The sequence below is a fragment of the Eleutherodactylus coqui genome, chromosome 2 (assembly GCF_035609145.1).
Source record: "Eleutherodactylus coqui strain aEleCoq1 chromosome 2, aEleCoq1.hap1, whole genome shotgun sequence".
Lineage (NCBI taxonomy): Eukaryota > Metazoa > Chordata > Amphibia > Anura > Eleutherodactylidae > Eleutherodactylus > Eleutherodactylus coqui.
This window is the reverse complement of record NC_089838.1, coordinates 90,811,277-90,828,036: the sequence shown is the minus strand read 5'-3', so window position 1 is coordinate 90,828,036 and position 16,760 is coordinate 90,811,277. Positions and strand designations below refer to the sequence as shown.

At 44.9% G+C, this 16,760-nt stretch overlaps 1 long non-coding RNA gene across 3 annotated transcripts in view; it reads right to left on the bottom strand.

The window, feature by feature from the left end:
• LOC136611529 (uncharacterized) overlaps nt 1-16,545 on the bottom strand; it is a 33,929-nt gene extending 17,384 nt beyond the window's left edge. Inside the window, exons 1-4 of one of the 3 annotated variants that reach the window (XR_010790289.1) lie at nt 16,269-16,545; nt 15,020-15,188; nt 11,811-12,632; nt 11,518-11,606 (exon numbers count right to left, since the gene is read on the bottom strand). This is a non-coding gene — a long non-coding RNA (uncharacterized lncRNA). Of the gene's footprint in view, nt 1-11,517; nt 11,607-11,748; nt 12,633-15,019; nt 15,189-16,268 lie in introns of those variants that run through there. The other 2 variants (XR_010790288.1, XR_010790287.1) reach the window with 2 other exon arrangements.
• Nucleotides 16,546-16,760: the final 215 nt, after the last annotated feature.

The window sequence follows — 16,760 nt, the reverse complement described above, 5'->3', positions numbered from 1 at the left end:
CTGACGCACCTTTAAGAGCAATGGCTCTAGTGCTAAAATGAAGAGAGAGGGGGACAGAGGACAGCCCTGTCGAGTACCATTTCTAATATCGAAGGGGGAGAGAATGTCATTAATTTTAAGTCTGGTGTAAGGGCATGTATAGAGAGCAAATATTGCGCAAATAAACTCCGGCAGGAGATTAAAATGATGTAAGGCTCTTTCCATATACTTCCAATCAACTCGATCGGAAGCTTTTTCCGCGTCAGTACCTACCAGTGCTAGCGGAATCTTATGGTGCTGCGCGAAGCGGGTCGCGTGGAGTAATCTGACGCAATTGTCTCTCCCCTCCCTTCCTTTAACGAAGCCAGCCTGCTCTTCATTGACCAAGGAAGGCATGAAGGGTTCCAGTCTTTTGGCCAGTAACTTGGCCCATAGCTTCATGTCCAAATTGATCAGAGAGATCGGGCGATAATTTGCACATAATTCGGGGTCCTTGTGAATAAGGGTTATGTGGGCCTCTTGGGACTGTCTCGGCAGGGCTGCCCCCCCCCCCCATTAGTTTATTGAATAGGTCTGTTAATTTCGGTTTTAAGATGGGTAGGAAGGCCTTATAGTATTGGATGGAAAGGCCATCAGGGCCCGGGCTTTTATTTGGGGGACATGTTGCTACCAGTTTCTCAACTTCGGATTGGGTAACCTGCCCAGTCAAAGAGGGCGGGATTCAGTTTAGGGATGTTAAGGTGACGGAAAAATTCGTATATTGATGCGGTAGGGTCCTTGGAAGCACCTGGCAGGGGGTGGCCCCTCAAGTTATATAAAGCAGAATAATACTTCTGAAATTCTGCTGCTATATCTTTGGAGGAGGTCAATATATTGCCTGAAGAAGACTTTATGGAGTTGATCTGGTTCTTTGCCTTGGCCTTCTTAATCAGGGCAGTCATCAGTCTGCTCCCCCTGTTGCCCTGTGCGTATATTCTATGTTTAAACTGCATTTGTTTTTTGTTGAACCTAGCCGTTAAAAGGAGTCTCAGTTCCGCCCTCAGAGCCGACAGACTGTTCAAGTTCTGTTTTGTTTGAGAGAGCTTCGCTGCCAGTTCCATTTTAGCTATCTGCTTTAATTTTACATCAATTTCTTTTTGTGTGCGTTTTTTAACGCGTGCGCCCAGGGCAATTAAAAGGCCTCGCATGTAAGCCTTATGGGCTTCCCACACGATTGGGGTTCCTAGATCGTCCGAGGAATTAAGGAGAAAATATTTCTCCAGTGATTTGGAAAGTTGCTCCCTCTCCTCTGCTGAATCCAGTAGCGAGGCATTAAGAGACCATCTCCACTTCCGGGGGAGAGGGTGCGGCGTTCTGATGGTCACATGTACTGGCGCATGGTCTGAAATTGTCATCGGATCGATGTCAGCTCTGATCAGGGTCATGAGGAGGTCAGAGGAGACCAGTAGATAGTCTAACCTCTGGAACGTCGAGTGCACCGAGGAGAAAAAGGAATAGTCTTTCGTTGAGGGGTGTAGCGTACACCAGGTGTCCACTAGCCCTAATTCTTGCAGATTTCTACCAAGCTTTCTCAGTCTAGGTTGTGAAATTTGGGATCGGCCAGAGGATGCATCCAGTGAGGGGCTGAGGGTCACATTCAAGTCGCCCGCCACAATCAATTGTCCTATGCTGAAATGCCTTAGGACCTCCAGTTGCTTGAGGAGCCAAGGAACTTGCTCTACATTGGGGACGTATATGTTCGCTAAAGTTACTTTTACATTGTTCAGTGAACCTCTTATGAACAGGACTCTGCCCTCGTCGTCTCTGAATTGAGCCTCCTCTACGAAATTAATCGTTTTATGTAGAAAAATGGAGACCCCCTTCGAGGCCGACGAGGGGTGAGTGCTATGAAAGGCCCTGGGGAATTGTTTCCCCGGTAGATCAAAGTGTTTGTGACCTTTGAAGTGTGTCTCCTGTGCAAATAGAATTTTGGTGTCATACCTTTTCAGGAGAAGCGCCAGGTTATGCCTTTTGGAAGGTGAGTTTAACCCTCTGACATTGAAGGACGTGAGACGAAGGCTGTCCATAACAATGTCTCTGTACTGCAGTGGAGGATAAAAAGGATAACAGATAGGGTTACCGTATACTCTAACAGGAGATAACACAGACAGTCATCTGTCCTCTCTCAGGGCACACCGGAATCCCAGAGGGGGAGGGGCGAGACACGAGGTATGTAGGAGGGGGGGGGAGAGGGAAAGGACTGAAACAGGAAGGAAGGGGGGGGGGACAAGTATAACAACACAACAAGCAAAAACAGCAAGAAATCAGCAACAAGTTATCACTGGTCAATTATAGACCGAAATTTGGGTCAGGCGAGGTCAGCTGACCCGGAGTCCCTGACTCCTTGGGGAAGCGGATTACTGAGGTCTCACAGAGCAATAGGCCCTAATGAGACGACAGAAAATTTTTCACTGCTTGGACAGGCAGGCATCGCCCAACGACCCTCATGACGAATCCTACGGACATGGCTGGGTGGGAAACCCCGCCATGTGTGTATATGGCTGGCAAGTCACGTATGGGGCAGAACAAGACAATCCTTTCACTAGAACAAGGTATGCAAAGCATTTAGAACACTATAACATGCAGGTTGTATATCAGTAAATGAACAGTTGAAAACGACAAATTACCCGTTAGGGTGAAATCTTAAAGGGGTTGTCCCGCGCCGAAACGGGTTTTTTTTTTTTTCAACCCCCCCCCCGTTCGGCGCGAGACAACCCCGATGCAGGGAGGTAAAGAAAGCTCACCGGAGCGCTTACCTTAATCCCCGCGCTCCGGTGACTTCTCTACTCACCGCTGAAGATGGCCTCTTCCTCCGTGGACCGCAGCTCTTCTGTGCGGTCCACTGCCGATTCCAGCCTCCTGATTGGCTGGAATCGGCACGTGACGGGGCGGAGCTACACGGAGCTACACGGAGCCCCATAGAAGACTGCAGAAGACCCGGACTGCGCAAGCGCGGCTAATTTGGCCATCGGAGGCCAAAAATTAGTCGGCTCCATGGAGACGAGGACGCCAGCAACGGAGCAGGTAAGTATAAAACTTTTTATAACTTCTGTATGGCTCATAATTAATGCACAATGTACATTACAAAGTGCATTATTATGGCCATACAGAAGTGTATAGACCCACTTGCTGCCTCGGGACATCTCCTTTAAGTAAGGAATATAAGAACAACAAAGAAAAAATTGTTACGTTCAGTTCGCTCTGAAGGGCAGGTCCGTGCAGGTTCACCATACGCCCCTTGGTCTCGTAGAAGCTCTCAGAATGTTAAGAGCCTGGACCCATGGGGCACTGCGCCTTTATCTTTCCAGAAACGGAGTAGGTGATGGCCCTCCTATGCAGAGCGAACTTGGTCAGTCCTAGCGGACCACAGCCCCGGTAATTCAGAAAACTCACAAGTCATCTTTTGCCCTTTTCTTCTTCCCTTTAGTAAATAAAAAAATATCAAGCTTGATAAAGGCGTCAGCTAGACGCAGAAACGCGTTGCTTTTAACGATTTACTTATATTTGATTGTTATGTGGGGAATAAAAAGTATTTGCTTTCTATTGAACTGAGGTTGTAGAGAGGCTTATTCCCTTTTATACTCAAGGGTTAATGTTGTAGCTCAGCTATAAAGAAAGTTTTTTTCTGTTTTTTTATTTATTACCTTTTCCCCATATGTTTTTATAAACTTTTGGGGTATTTCTATAAGCTGCTGCTCTCCAGGACAGTATGGTTGAGTACTATTAGATACACATAGATTTACTCTTCTGGATAAGACAAGAAGACCCTTCAGCAAAGAAACCTTAGAAAAGGCGAACTTGGATTCCCCGTGCAGGCGGGACACAAAAATTTTTTTTTGTTGCTCCGCCTGGCACCTGGTAAGTAGAATCCCATACAATTTTCTTTTTCCTTCTGGCTATGGCGCTCTCCCTAATTTTTGTTTCTTCTACCCTTTAGGGGATTTAGAGTTGCCTGCAGTGAGCCACTTCCCCGGGTCCTCTAGTTGAGGTAGGTGAGGAGGTTCCGGGAGCGGTTGCCAATTTGGGAGATCTAACGGTTCAATGTCAAGTAGTTGCCATAGACTCTGTAGGTCCTCGGTTGTTTGCATGTTTACTCTTTTGCCTCTGTGTGTGATGCTAAGGCCAAATGGGAAGAGCCATGCGTACTTTATTTCCATGGACCTGAGAGCCTCTAGCATAGCGCGTCGTTTTGCTAGTGTGGAGGGCGCCAAGTCCTGAAAAATCTGAATCGGGGTCTCCTCATATTTTAGGTCTTTATGAGACCTAGTGGCTCTCAGAAGTGGCTGCAGCATCCGGAAAATTGAGCAGCTTGCAAATAACGTCTCTAGGTGGTTCGGATGCATTAGGAAGGGGCCTAAGAGCTCTATGGATTCTTTCGATGCTAATCGATGACGCTCTGTCTACGCCTAGCAAAGAGCCAAAAATCTCTTTAGTGATCTTAGGGAGGCACTCACCCGCCACAGCTTCAGGAAGTCCCTTGATGCGAACGTTATTGCGCCGATTCCGGTTCTCAAGGTCTTCCTGCATCAGCAACACCCTATTCAGGTGTAGATGTTGATCCTTTACTACTTGCTCAAGCTGTCTTGCGTGGGTGGTGATAACTGCAGATGTGGACTCCTGATCTTCCACTCTGTGCCCCAGCTGCCTGAACTCCTCTTTAATATCAGCCAGGCCAGCGCTGATAGGATGAAGAGCTTGTGAAATTAGCTCCTTCATAAAGCCTCTGGATACTCCTTCGTTATCCTCCTCCTCTGAAAGGGTCTCCTCTTCTCCTCTCCTGTCAGAAGCGGGAACCAGCTCCCTAGCCGGCGCCATCTTAGAGGGGGGGGGGGGGAGGCGCGGGGAACGAGCGCTCCGGTCTCTAAAGAAGCGCTGCATATCGGCTTGTCCCTTCAGCTGCCGAGGGATTCCTTGCTGTTCTGCACCCTTGTCTTTGCTGGATTTGCCCATGTCTTGCCTTTATCGCCGCTGCTGTGGGTCCCTGAGGGTACCTGCAAGCGGGAGCGCTGTTCTCAGGCTGCCATACCGCTCGGCGTCCAGGCTCCGCCCCTTTGATAATCGTATTTGATATCCATTTTTTTGTCTTTTAGTATGTTGCATAAGCGCAAGTCAGATTTAGCGCATAGCTCTAGCAGAGCTCAAGCTGTAAAAATTAAAAGAACCCAAGAATTCCCTCTAAAAAATAGCATTTGACAATGAAGGCTCAAGGGCAAACACTTAAAGGGGTTGTCCCGCGCCGAAACGCCGAACCCCCTCCCGTTCGGCGCGAGACAACCCCGATGCAGGGACTTAAAATAAAAACCACTCAGCGCTTACCTGAATCCCCGCGCTCCGGTGACTTCTATACTTACCGGTGAAGATGGCCGCCGGGATCTTCTTCCTCCGTGGACCGCAGCTCTTCTGTGCGGTCCATTGCCGATTCCAGCCTCCTGATTGGCTGGAATCGGCACGTGACGGGGCGGAGCTACACGGAGCTACACGGAGCCCCATTCAGAAAAGCCGAAGACCCGGACTGCGCAAGCGCGTCTAATTTGGCCATTCGACCATTTTAGACGGCGAAAATTAGACGGCAACCATGGAGACGAGGACGCCAGCAGCGGAGCAGGTAAGTGAAAAACTTTTTATAACTTCTGTATGGCTCATAATTAATGCACAATGTACATTACAAAGTGCATTGATGTGGCCATACAGAAGTGTATAGACCCACTTGCTGCCGCGGGACAACCCCTTTAAGGTAAAAGGTGTACATTGTGTATGTGGCGGCTCACGTGTATACAGCACACAAAAGCTTTATACCCTAGCAAAAAGTGACAAGAGGAAAAATGTACAGAATTGTGCTGACAGCATATCGCAGTAATATTCCTTTCACTATTTCAACTTTTTACGTCCCAACATACAGCAAAACACAGATTGGATACAAAAATACAAATTCCACACTCAGGAAGTCGCAGGTAACAAGCTAGTGGGTCATATAATAACATGAAATGTTTAACTACTTCAGCCAGTTGATTGTATCAAAGCTTTCCAGTTTCCAGTAAACAAACATATCGGACTCCATATTAAATATCTACTTCCCAGTGGCCAATAAACAATTGGGCTGTATTAAGCCAATTTGAACATCAGATATATTTCATTAAAAAAAAAGGTCAAACATGTTGTCTGAGAGCATCAATCAGAATAAGATTATAAATAACAATAATTCAGAATAAAATAATCCCAACCAGTTACATAGATGATGATCGCACAATGAGGGTTACATTGTGTTAGATATCACAGCCACAGGGGAATCAGTAGTTCAAAAAGTGCCTTCACAGACGTGACGCCTTAAAAACGTAACTTTTACTAGTAATTAATTTAAAAAGATGATGAAGGCCTCATAAGGAAAACGTGTAAATGTATAAAATGTTCTGATATGCACCGCAGTACACCTAATCCAATGGCCCACAAATAACAATGAAAACTAGGGCCAGGGTATACATCTTGTGTTCTGCACATACATACTGTATACCCTGGCCCTAGTTTTCTAGTGTACTACGGTGCATATCAGAACATTTTATGCATTTACATGTTTTCCTTATGAGGCCTTCATCATCTTTTTTAATTAATTACTAGTGAAAGTTATGTTTTAAAGGCGTCAAGTCTGTGAATACATTGTGTTAGAGGTATATACCACAGATAGCCACAGATTTCAGGGCTACACTGGTTAATACACCAACCTTGTTAGTTCTTGTTAAAAAGGTTCGCTGTTAATACTTTTTTTTCTTTTCAGTTTTCATTAACTTATGATTGTGGATTAGACATGAGAGGCACGTTAGCATCTTTAGTAAGTACCTTCCTTCTGATTTTATATTATTATATTTAATAAAGTTGAATGATTAGGCTTCAACTTATTTAAAGGGGTTGTTCAGGACTTGAATAAAATTTCCATGGGCTGTGCATGGTACTGCAATTCAGCTGCACTCCTATAGGCCGGCTGCACACGGCCGTGACGGGCTCCACCACGGAATATTCCGCGGCGAAGCCCGTCACGGCGCCCCCCAGTGACCCCATACTTACCAGTGGATCCGGCGTCCTGGGTCCCGCATGACGCTTCGGCGTGACGCGCCGCTGCGTCATGTGACACGTCGGCCACGCCCACAGCGTCACATGACGCGGCGGTGTCATATGACGCAGCGGCGATGGGTGGAGAGGCGATTTCACGCTATCTTCCGCTGTGCTACATGTATTCCAAGATGAGGGGGAGAAGATGCGCAGCTGATTCCTCATCAATATCTGCACCTATGGCGGGAATTCTAAAGCAGGTTTTTATGCAGAAATGCTGCTGAATTCTCGGATATTTCTCAGCGTTTCCGCTCCATATGATTATAGCCTAAATCTGCCTGTTTGGAAAGCTTTATTTGAGTAATGCATGCCAAACTTAGGCTTTATTCCCACGAGCGCATATATGGCGCGGTTTCACGCCCGAGCGCATATACCGTACCCATGTGAAGCATTAGTTTCCTATGCTGCCGTTCACATGGGCGAATATACATTGCGTAAATACGCTGGCAGCGCAAAAGAAAGAACATATACGTGACCGGCGCATATACGCTCAGCCAAAAGATAGTTCTGAAACTATGTTTTGGCCAATATACATCAGCTGGTACCATAGACGCCTATGGGAGCAGGGAACGAGAAGGGAGGGGCTAGGCATTTTTGCAGCCAAGGATTTTGGCAGAGCAAGCGTTTTCCGGGGTGCGGTGTATTTTTTTCCTAAAAATGATGCTCGCTGTCGTGTGATTGGACGAGAAAACGCTGACCGTGATCCCGGAAAAACACCCACTCAGGTGCTTATACGGAGCGGGCGTAAAAACGTAAAAATGAGAGTTTTTAAAATAAACATTTTCATTTATGCAAAGTCTCTTAAAGTGAGTAAAACTCAAACTCTGAACTTGCTGTTCTAGTGCCGATACTAAACGCATAAGAGAACAATCCGTCAAATCTAAGAATTCTACATTGTTTTACCTTTATCTTCCCCAGGGGTGCGCAGATGAAGTGATAAAGGCGATCCTGGTAAGTAGCAACTAACAATCTATAGGGGGTTTTCATCCCAAACTCCAGACATGTTACACATATCATCCCATCAGAACTCAGTTCCATCGTTAACCATATACCTTTCAAGAAGAGAACCATTACTACTGATCTGTTCTCTTGTAGACTGCAGCCATATTAACCCCTTAGCGACCAAGATATATATATTTCCATCTGTTTACTTTATTCTGGACGCACATTTGAAAAACGCACTTTTTTAAAACTATTTAGGAGACGTACAAATTTAACATTGGTTATCAACATTTTGTGGAACACTTTGTTTTCCTGCACCAAACCAAGATTGCAAAGGCTCATAAGTGTCAGAATGATAGATACCCCCACAATGACCCCATTTTAAAAACCACACCCCTTAATATATTCACTGAGGGGGTCATGAGTATTTTTACCCTACACTTTTTTTTTCTAGGAATTAATGCAATTTAGAGTAGAATATACAATTTAATATGTTTGCAAATACGTCATTTTAAAGGCTTATTCCAACGTGCGTATATCGGCTCGGTTTTCACGCCCGGCTGATATACAATGTTCCTCTCTGCATGAGGAGGAGGCGGCACAAGAGCAGTGCACTGAGCTCCCGCCTCCTTTTCGCCCCTTGCTACTGTTTGCATTGGGGACGGGGCATGACAGGGAGTAGAGCCAAGTCCTGCCCCCTCCCATTGCAAATAGTGGCAAGGGGTGGAGAGGAGGCGGGAGCGAAGCCGATATACGCATGTCTGAATAAGCCCTAAAGGCAATTTTTTTTTTTCTATAGCTCACATGAAAATGATGATTTACACCCCAAAGTGGATACTCCTGTTTGTCCTGTGTTCAGAAACATACCGTTGTGGCCCTAATCTTCTGTCTGTATGCACAACGGAGCCCAAAATGAAAGGAGCAGCCAGTGGCCTCCAGAACAGACATTTTTTTTAAGGCATTTTAGGCCCCATTACACATTGGTAGAGCCCTTGAGTGGCCAAAACAGTAAAGAACCCCCACAATTGACCCCATTTTTAAAACTAGACCCCTTAACTAATTCATCTAGGGGTGTACTGCGTATTTTGACCACACAGTTTTTGAATGAATCTAAGCAAAACAGAAGGAAAAAATTAGGATTTTCATTTTTTTGCAAATAGTGTCATTTTTAAAAGCTGGGTTTTTTTTTGCACAGCACACATATGAATGAAGACTTGCACCCCAAACTGGATACCCCTGTTTGTCCTGTGTTCAGAGACATATCCATTGTAGCCCTAATCTACTTACAGGACACATGGCTAGGTCTAAAATGGAAAGAACACCTGTTGGATTTCAGGGCACAACGGAATAAATTCCGGCCCCATTACTCACTTGTGCGGAAAAAAAAAAGAATGACTCCCTAAACATAATCCCCCGCCCTCCTCTGTGCCCTTTTTGGCATTCCCCAAATCTTACATAAAAGTAATAATGTAAACTGTAGGTCAGGTCCTATATTTTCTCACACCACTGACCCTAGATGTCAGCTTTGCAGTCGCATGTCCTATCTTTGGTGCAAGTATTTGGTGGGTCTAAAATTCCTTCATCTGAACGCTTCTATAGAAAACCATTAGTTCTTATAAAAATGCTCTTTTCACGCCCCTCTAATGCGCGAAAACAATGTTAATGTGAAAGAGACCTCAGAGTATAGCTCTTGCTTATCTACTGTTTATTCAGTGTTTGACTGATCTGTTTGCTCGGCTCTAGAGATGAGCGTGCGTACTCCTCCGAGCTTGATGCTCGCTCGAGTATTAGGGTACTCGAGACGCTCGTTACTTGAGACGAGCACCACACGTTACTCGAGTCAATTCCATTTACTTACCTGCATGTTTTGCGCCATTTTCTGGCCAATAGACATGCAGGGAAGGCATTACAACTTCCTTCTGTGACATTCCAGCCCCATCCCACCCCCCTGCAGTGAGTGGCTGGCGAGATCAAGTGACCGCCGAGTCTATAAAGCAGTCCGGTCCGCTGCTCACCTCAGACACACGCTGGCAGAGATTAGGGAGAGTGCTGCTGCTGCTATAGGGAGAGTGTTAGCGTCTTCAAGAACCCCAACGGTCCTTCTTAGGGCCACATCTGACCGTGTGCATTACTGTTGTGGCTGCTGGGAGCATTTTAGCACATTTTTTTTGTTTTCATCTTGGACTCTGCAGACTATTGCGTTGTCAGTCTGCAGCCAATTATACAGAGTATAGGGGCAGTACTGGTCAGGCAGGGACAGTGCTAGTGTAGAATCCTGTCAACAAGTACCCCTAAAAAGCTCCTTCTTAGGGCTACCTGTGAGCGTGTGCATTACTGTTGTAGTGGCTCACTATTAGCCAGCTAGGCCTTTCTGCAGCCCAGCGTATAATTTTTTCGGCCTACAGTGTGCGTTACAGTACCGCTGTGACCCTCCAAGTGCAGGCCAATAATTGCCTAATGTTTTACACCGTGTTGTCGAAGAGGTATCCGACACCCAAACAGAATGAGTAGTGTGGGGACACATGGAGTCCCCATTGGACGCAGGGTCGTGCGCGCGCGGGGGGGGGGTTGGGCAGCATGTAACCCGGGAGAAGAGGCAGCGGTGTGTCCCGCAGGCAGTTATAGTGCTTAGTTGGAGGTAGTGTGGTGCTTAGCTAAGGTGTGCCTTGCTAATGAGGGTTTGTCTGAAGTAAAAATTGTTGAGGGGGGAGGGGGCACTCTTGCCGCTATTGTGGCTTAATAGTGGGACCTGTGAACTTGAGATGCAGCCCAGCATGTTGCCCCTCGCCTGCCCTATCTGTTTCTGTGTTGTTTCCATCACTTTCGTAGGTTTTGCAGATTTGCACAAATGAAAACCTTAGCAAGCATCGGCGATATACAAAAATGCTCGAGTCGTCCATTGACTTCAATGGGGTTCGTTACTCGAAATGAACTCTCGAGCATCGCGGAAAGTTCGACTCGAGCAACGAGTACCCGAGCATTTTGGTGCTCGCTCATCTCTACTCGACTCCAATAGGGCAGAGCTGTGACCCCTAAATACAACTTATCTACGGGGTCTACGGGAAATTGGAGTAACGTCTCCTGACAAACCTTTGGTTCCGTCTTCTGCTCTCTCCCCTTTCCCTGCCGCTCTGCTGGTTCACATTGGCTGCTGTGTATAAAGACAGGTCTACCGTGCGCTCACTAACGGACACTAGAGGATTGTTTAATGGGTTAATGAATGCATCTTTACATGTAATTGTTACTAATGACAACTGATTACTAAGATTAGATAAAAAAATTCCACCTTTTATATTTCAGATTTGGGACTTGGACAGCCTTTTAGACCTAAAAGGAGTTCTGGAACTGCTTCTGGGTCATGTTGTTTCGTTGGTGGTAAGCTCCAGTTCTCTACGGCTCATCCTCACACAGAGGGCAAGAAAATAATATCCAAACACCAAGTGCATAGCTTCACAGACACATATAATACAATTCAGGGCAGCACTACTCCACTCAACCCACAGGGTGGGACCAACCTTGTGCACGCCACAAAAGGGATCCGGATCCTGAGACCCCAAAGTAGTGCAAACAGAAGAGAAGAATTTGTGGCAGCAAGCAGCGATGCAGTAAAAACTTCTTCCTTTATTACTCCATACACATACGACGTTTCGATCAACACAGTGATCTTTGTCAAGTATACATACACCATTAGTTACAGACTTTTTATAGTGCAACACCAATTAAAACCACAAGAAACAGCTGAACAGTACCTAATCCGCATGTGCTCACGTCCTCCACGGCTCACAATGCTTCCGGTTTATCTTCTGTGTAAGTGCACCTGTGCATAATTAGTCTGCTATCACGAGACTACGGAGGGCAGAGGGAATTGTGAAAGACCAAGTGTGCTTGCATCTAGAGTCCTCCGTCAACACTGATAAAGTAATTAAGTTCCGTTTAGTGCTGGGAACTCCAGAGATCAAATGCGCATATGCTAATGATTCTGTTGATACAAGTAGTCATAGCAACCCTACCAGGTCACGGAACACCAGTATAGAGTGACTCACCACACTTTATGTATATACCATGCTAATTGTAAGCAAGCTTACAAGGAGAGCTTGCTAGGATCCATTAAATAGATATATAGCATATATTAATTGCACAGTAATATATACATACGATAGTGGTGATAAATGGGCTTAATAAACCTAGTAGTAATTTTAATAATAACCTTTTACTCCAAAGATTTGGAAAGTAAAAAATATGACATAATATACAACCCAATCTTAAAAAGGGTCGTCATAAATAAATCGTCAATGATCTGCCCAATCACACACTTATCGTTCTTTGCAGTGTATATCTTCAACAGAAAACAATAGGTCCAATACTTAGGATATAATCTCCCCAACAATTATAACCCATAGTAATAGTACATACACAACCACCTCATGCAGTAATATTTATTTATGACCCATACTGGGCACACATGAATGCACCAGAAGAAAAAGGCTTTTTGAAGAAAATAATATAAATGGAAGCAGAACAACACATAATGGAGCAATCAGGAGTCCGGAGCACATGCATCAAGCAGATATCTGTAACAAAAATTAAAAAAGGGGGTAATTAAAATCAAATACCTTGGATCAGATCATGTAAACATAATAAACAGATACAGAATAGAAGCACCTATTTAACGGATAGTAACCAATGAACTTATTTATATACAAGACATAATAGGGTACTCAATATTGAGGCCCTTAGGGGAAAGGGTGTCCAATTCATGTATCCAACGGATCTCTTTGCGTTTAAGAATACCCTCCCGATCGCCTCCACGAGGTAGTGGGGCAACTGAGTCAATGACCCTGAACTTAAGTTGACTGGTGATATGATGAAATTCACAAAAATGTTTGGGGATTGGTAAATCCGTCTTTCTTGTTCGTATGGTGCTCTTATGACTGGTAATGCGGCTGCGCACCTCCATGGTGGTTTCTCCCACATATGCTAGGCCACAAGGGCACGTAATCAAGTAAATAACAAAAGATGTTGAGCAAGTATATCTATCCCGTAGCATATACTTCTTACCAGTTGTGGGATGTCTGAATGAATCTCCTTTATTCATATTATGACAGCAAGAACAGGAAAGGCACGGGAAGTTGCCTTTCCTGACTTGCCCAAAAGTGCGCTGAGTCAATCCTCCCTGGGGAGTAATCAAGGGCCTCACAAGCCGATCTCTAAGATTCTTTCCTCTCTTGTACGCCAACATCGGTGGCTGCATAAATTCCGGAATATTACTGCAGCAATTTCCAACAATAGGCCAATGCTTCATAATGATGTTTTTTATTTTTCCACTCAAGGGACCAAAAGTAGAAATAAAAGGAATTCTAGATGTATTTGGTCTACAAGTTCTATCATTCAATAGTTCTTTTCTATCAACTTGACCAATCCTTTCTTTAGTGGACCATAACAGGGAAGGGGGATACCCTCTTTGTGTGAACTTTTTACACATTTCCTCAATCCTTAGATCCACTGTCCTTTCATCAGTAATCCGCCGTATTCGTAGTAGTTGTGACCACGGCAAGGAATTCACCATAGGACGGGGATGATTGCTACTATAATATAATAATGAATTCCTATCAGTCTCTTTGACATGTAAATCGGTCCTCAATTCAATACCCTCATGAATCACCCTGACATCCAAAAATTGTATGTCAGTATGGGAATAGGTCATGGTAAAATGTAGTTCAGGAATGATGTTGTTAAGAAAGTTGTTAAATGCAACCAATTCATCCTCTGTACCGTCCCATAGGACAAATACGTCATCTATGAAGCGGTACCAGCATACAATATGTTTCCAATATCCCGAGCGATAGACATACTGTTCTTCACACGAACGCATATATATATTAGCGTACGTGGGCGCTACTTTTGAGCCCATTGCGGTGCCCTGTCTCTGGCGGTAGTACACCCCGGAGAACAAAAAATAATTATTCTCCAGGATGTACCCCAGCAGAGACAGGGCAAACCGCTGGCTGTTAACAGGATAAGCAGAGGAATCCAAAAAATGTTCGACTGCCGCCAGACCTCGCGTATGGGAAATGGATGTATATAGGCTGACCACGTCAAACGTGACTAAAATCGTGGAGTCATTTACCATCTTATTACTGAGCTTCCGCAGGAAATCACTGGTGTCTTTCAAGTATGATTGGGCATTCTCAGCAAAACATCTGAGTATCTTATCAAGAAATTGTGCACTATGAGAGAAAAGTGAGTCACAATTAGCTACTATGGGTCTCCCAGGCGGATGATTCAAATCCTTGTGGATTTTAGGGAGCGTGTAAAGCGCCGGGACAATAGGGTGTTGTACATCCAGAAATTTGTATAATGCATTGTCTATTGTACCTTCCAAAAGTGCATCATGCAATAGAATCCTAAGCTGAACCTGAAATTTTGGGGTGGGATCTCCACGAAGAGGTTCATAAATTTGTTGGTCAGTTAATTGTCTCTCTATCTCGGAGCAGTAGTCGGTGGTATTCATCACAACTACCGCCCCGCCTTTATCGGCAGGTTTTATAATGATCGACCTGTCAGTGGACAGGTCGTTCAAAGCCCGATATTCTACCTTAGATAGATTCAAATGAGAGTTGGCCTGTTTTTTTTGGGATACCATTCTTAATTTAGAGATGTCCTTCAGTACAAGAGAGGAAAAAGTCTCGATGGCATAATAGGTTGTAGGTGGTACAAACCAGCTTTTATTGCGTAAACCCACTTCCTTAAGGGAAAACCCCCCCCTTGGAGTGGCTGTCGCCTCAACGGGTACACATTCCTGAGAACCAAAATAATGTTTCAAATTGAGATTTCTAAAAAATCTCCGCAGATCTAATTCTAAGCCAAACCAATCTGTGTCATTAGAAGGGCAAAAAGACAAGCCCTTAGCCAATACCTTGATTTCAATGTCAGTCAGTGGTCTAGATGATATATTTACCACGATATCTTGGTTCAGGGTCTCTTCTGCATTGGTGGCAACTGCCAATTCGGTGGTAGGGTATTCAGGCCTGTAGCGCCTCTTCCGTGCCCTGGAGTGTCTTTGTCCGCCTCTCCGCCGGAAGATGCGGGGGCCTCTTTCCTCTTGTACCTGGTACGTGTGTGAGTCCCTAAAAAAGAGGAAGATGCAGAGACAGAGGGGTCTACAGAGGTATTGCCCCTAGAGGCATCATCAGTCGAATCAGAGCCGGCAGTGGAAACACCAGCTCTATTCTTCTGTTTGGGATATCTCTTTTTGGTTTTAATGCGTCTATTACTGGCTCCCCAAGTAGATGTATCACCCTGTTTTACACTCTGCCAATTAAACACACGTTTTTGGGCATAGTCATCAAAGTCCCGAAACCACTTTGACCGCTTGTTATTCTCAAGTTCCTCTTTGAATTTCATCAGTATTGGTGCCTTGCTGCGAAAAAAAACCTCACAATCTTGTGCAGAGATCTTTTCCAAGAGCATCTTCTCAGTTTCTGCAATCTTCTTCCTGTAGGTCTCTATCTCGACTTGTAAATATTCCAAATTAAGCAAAATAATATCAAAAGAGAATTTGTTGATAATGGCCACAAACTTGTTACAAAAAGCCTCATTATTAGGCAACAAGGTGGGTCGTACATGTGGGCGTAGTCCTCGCGGTATCCTTTTGACTCTGTAATATTCGCTAAGTGTAGAGAGATGTAACATCAATGAGATTTCTTTCTTTTTATCATTTTCCCACCTTCGATATAAATTCTCAGTAGAAGGGGTACTCAGGAACGCAGTATCACATCTCAGTCTCGCAAATATGTTACTGACCTCATCTTCGGTATAAGAAAAAATGGCAATGGAGCCTGGAGCATCATCCAGGGGATTTGACATCATATGGTCCTCTTATGGGGGTGCACGTCCTGCTGGATCCGTCGTCCAGAACATATAATACAATTCAGGGCAGCACTACTCCACTCAACCCACAGGGTGGGACCAACCTTGTGCACGCCACAAAAGGGATCCGGATCCTGAGACCCCAAAGTAGTGCAAACAGAAGAGAAGAATTTGTGGCAGCAAGCAGCGATGCAGTAAAAACTTCTTCCTTTATTACTCCATACACATACGACGTTTCGATCAACACAGTGATCTTTGTCAAGTATACATACACCATTAGTTACAGACTTTTTATAGTGCAACACCAATTAAAACCACAAGAAACAGCTGAACAGTACCTAATCCGCATGTGCTCACGTCCTCCACGGCTCACAATGCTTCCGGTTTAGCTTCTGTGTAAGTGCACCTGTGCATAATTAGTCTGCTATCACAAGACTACGGAGGGCAGAGGGAATTGTGAAAGACCAAGTGTGCTTGCATCTAGAGTCCTCCGTCAACACTGATAAAGTAATTAAGTTCCGTTTAGTGCTGGGAACTCCAGAGATCAAATGCGCATATGCTAATGATTCTGTTGATACAGGTAGTCATAGCAACCCTGCTAGATCACGGAACAACAGTGTTAAAGGAGATGTCCCGCGGCAGCAAGTGGGTCTATACACTTCTGTATGGCCATATTAATGCACTTTGTAATGTACATTGTGCATTAATTATGAGCCATACAGAAGTTATAAAAAGTTTTATACTTACCTGCTCCGTTGCTAGCGTCCTCGTCTCCATGGAGCCGACTAATTTTTGGCCTCCGATGGCCAAATTAGCCGCGCTTGCGCAGT